A 4,111-nucleotide genomic window follows, 5' to 3' on the forward strand; every position below is an offset into this window, starting at 1 on the left:
CGCTGAGCAGAGAGCCTGATGTGGGGCTCGATCCCAGGACCCTGGGATCATGACCCGAGCTGAAGGCAGACGCTTAACGACTGAACCACCCAGGCGCCCCATGATGTCAATTTTTATGTAAATAGACCAAAATGTCTAAAAATGGTATTTATAAAATTAACTTAATGTGGCTTAAATCCATATGATGAATTAAATGGTAGTCGATTAGGCATTATGAGTTGAAGTCACATTTAATTAAACCTGTACTTGGAAGTATATGTATACTAGGACTGAAAGGTAAGGGCAGTGACTATGAAGCAGCATCTTTTGAAATATGAAACCATGGAATGCAAGTCCCTCCATATACCCTCCTTCTCCTCCACCAATGCTAAGTAGTCAGATAAACTTAGGAAATACTGCAAATAAAAATCCCTCCATGATGATTATTTGTTGTTGTTGTTTAAGAAAAGTTTTACTAATGTGTTATTATTTCAGCAAAGTTATTGCAACAGGCTTAGAAGGCAGACAGATACATTATTACAGGCTCTAAAGTAACAAAGGAATTTATCCAATTAAAATATTACACAGACCGATGGGATTTACTGAATAACTAATAGGTCCATAAAAGAAACTAAATCTGAAAGATTAAATCCAGTATTAGCACCTACAGTATCTCTGAAAGTAAAACTTTTAACTGTTTCATTCCTTCCTAATATATTTCTGAACTTTCTCACAAAAACAGTGCTCTCAAACCCCAGAGATGAAAAAGGGCATAAGAAACCCTGATACTAAGAACATACAGCCAAAATAACTAGGAACACTGACTCAGACTTAAAAGTTTTAGTTGTAAATCACTGAACTTATTGTACTTGAACCAATCAGAAGATTTCTGTGCACTGAATACTGTATGTGAAGAAAGTCTATGATTCATAAGGTTTGCCAGTAGGGACAGTTAAAAATTAGCAATCTACAGTATTATTCCTATCAACATTTTTTCTCATAAGTTATATTTATAAAAAAACTATAATATTTATTATACTTGCTTATTACACATTCAGGGACTCAGCAGGGACATTTATGTGTTTGATGGTTTAGGATCCACTTTACTATGCTTACTTATTTTTGTAAGGAGCATGCAACACACACTGCATCTTCCCAACATTTAAGGTAATGCAAAAATAACAAAACTCTCCAAAGAAAAATACCTTGAAATTGCATTAAATACTGCCTTAATTAGGAATAATTGCTATCATAAGACAAATAACATTATACATTATTTTTCCAATGAGTTCCAGTTTGAGAAACTGAACAGCAGAAACATTTAAGATTTTAGTCATGGCAAAACTGGTAGTTCTTTGAAATCTGGGAGATGCATTAGCAAAACCACAGACACAGCCTATCTTTCATCAAAATCCCGGAGAAAAGTATTTTATGAACTTGGGGGAAATAAGACTGAACACTGGTTAAGGTATGACTTGAAGTTGAGAGCCACTTGTGAAGCTGGCCCAAGGAATGGAGAGAACCACTGGGACTGGTGGCAAATAAGAAAGAAACTTTATGTTGGGCTAACCAACGGCCTATTTTATTAATGGCTTTGAATAAAAGAAGGGAAATGCTTCATTGTGTTTTCTCAGAAACTACTCAAAAGATTACAGAGCCCCACACAATTTGGCGACACAAAGTGGATGCTGAGCGACTAGAGGACACTCCAGGTGTGGAATTTTAGAAAGTCAGTCCTGGAGTAAATGGCACCATAGATTTGGCCGCAGATACAAAGGAATGATGCTCTGGAAAGTTGGTAGGGGACACTCTGTGATGGGCCAGTGGATAGATGAGGGTCCCAGCTGGAGGTGGGATCTTTAATTCTATGGTTTATCTTCCACTGCTCATGCCTCTGTCTTCATAAATGGTGATTTCAATCTCAACAGTCCTCTTTCAGTGGGATCTGTCAGGAGGAGGCCTTGGGGAGCATATATCTTCTCATTCTGCTCTTGAATGCATTTGGACACTTTCTTCAGAACCTTCTCATAATGAGTTTCCACATATAAGAAGATGGCATGTGCTCTTAAACAAGCCAAACAGCCTTTGAGATAGGATTGGCCCCCAAGTTTCTCTGCTTCTGCGTAAAGGTTATTTAGAGTTCGAACTGTTTCTTCAAACTGCTGCCTATCAATCCGGTTCCCCAGCTCCGCCAAGGACTTGCTCTGGACCCGGCACGGGGTGCCACTGCTGTAGTCTTGGCTGAATGAACACCTTCCTGGACACCGGCGCCTGATGCGACCTCTGGGCGAGGACAGGACGGGCACACCACCTCCTCTGCCCTCCAGCTGCAGTCGCTCAGCCCTCCATGAAGACCTTGATGCCATAAGCCTATTAGTGATTCTAGAAATCCTCATTTTTTTTTTTAATTCTGTCTTATTTTATTCAAGCCAAAAGTATTTGACTATGGAATTTTTTTTAAATCACATTCTGTGATTTATGTCAATATTCTGTGTAAAAACATTTTTTGAAATGTTGTTATGGAATATATAGAAATTATCACTAGTAATGAGCCATGTATGTGAATTTCTTTTTAATGATTTTATTTATTTATTTGACAGAGAGACAGAGCAGAAGCAGGGGGAACAGGAGGCAGAGGGAGAAGCAGGCTTCCCAAAGAGCAGGGAGCCGGATGCGGGGCTCGATCCCAAGACCCTGGGATCATGACAGAAGCCGAAGGCAGTTGCTTAACAGACCGAGCCACCCAGGCGCCCAGAGCCATGCATGTAATTCATAAGCTTTTGTTATGTGCCAGGATGATGAGTTGAATACTTTAAATAGATTCTCTTATACAATGAACACAACAGTCCTAGGAAGTAATTTATTGCTATTTCCATTTTCCAGGGGAAAAAACTAAGCCTATGAAAATTCAGATGACAGGCCCAAAGGCACACAGTTGTCAAAGAAAGTAAGCATATGGGGCGCCTGGGTGGTTCAGTCATTAAGCATCTGCCTTCAGCTCAGGTCATGATCCCAGGGTCCTGGGATCGAGCCCCACTTTGGGCTCCCTACTCCACGGGAAGCCTGCTTCTCCCTCTCCCACTCCCCCTGCTTATGTTCCTTCTCTCACTGTGTCTCTCTCTGTCAAATAAATAAATAAAATCTTAAAAAAAAAAAAAAAGAAAGTAAGCATATATTGTTTCCAAATGCTAAACTTGAAAGAGAAGTTTATGTAGATTTCTTTATAATAGCAATATTTTGTTTGACTAATACTTTACATTGATTAGAAACCATTAGGGTATGCTAAACCTGACACAGTATTCAAAAGCCACCAATAATGAGGTATTCTAGTTTAGTGCTCCTTCTAAAAACAAGAAAAATTACTCTAAAAATTGATTTGGAAGTATTATAGCAAACATTGTCAGCTAGAACATACAAGCTCGGAACTTATTACAAATAATTTAAGATGATAAACTCTTAAGGGTAGCTCAAATTACTGCAGAAATAAATATGACAAATATCATTTACTCACGCTTAACCTGTAAATCACATTGGCAAAAGATGACCTGATGTATAACTGTTACTGTTTTAAGTGATTAAGCAAATATGTTGATACCTCCTTCATGATGTCTATTTTTTTTCTATTTCTTCTTTCCCACCATGTTCATTGCAAACATCCTAGTTACAACCTGTGTTTTATTTCTATTCTTTTCTTTTCTTTTTTTTTAAAGATTTTGTTTATTTATTTGAGATAGAAGGAGCAAGAGAGAGAGCATGAACAGGGGGCAGAGGTAGAGGGAGAGGGAGAAGCAGACTTCCTGCTGGGCAGGGAGCCCAATACAGGACTCAGTCCCACAACCCTGAGATCATGACCTGAGCCAAAGGCAGATGCTTAACCAACTGAGCCACCCAGATGCCCCACAACCTGTTTTAAATGACAATGATATATATCTCATCTGCAGTCTTTTTTGTCTCCATTTCTCTCCACACTTCTTGCAGATTAAAGTTTTACAAAGAATATGTCCTGAGCAGGTACCTTCTGTTGTAGCTATGTTCAAAATGGTCACACTATTTAGACCTATGGAACCCTAGGGTCAGTTATGCTAACTGACTCTTTGTGGATGGGCGGTGGGGAGAGGGAAAATGATTTTAA

The 4,111-nt window shown here is 38.9% G+C and overlaps 1 pseudogene; it reads right to left on the reverse strand.

The window, feature by feature from the left end:
* Positions 1-1,743: 1,743 nt before the first annotated feature.
* LOC123836431 (golgin subfamily A member 7-like) lies at positions 1,744-3,583 on the reverse strand (annotated as a pseudogene).
* Positions 3,584-4,111: the final 528 nt, after the last annotated feature.

Source organism: Mirounga angustirostris, unplaced genomic scaffold, assembly GCF_029215605.1.
Source record: "Mirounga angustirostris isolate CCGP_5_RB_7025 unplaced genomic scaffold, mMirAng1.0.hap1 SCAF_8, whole genome shotgun sequence".
Classification (NCBI taxonomy): Eukaryota; Metazoa; Chordata; class Mammalia; order Carnivora; family Phocidae; genus Mirounga; species Mirounga angustirostris.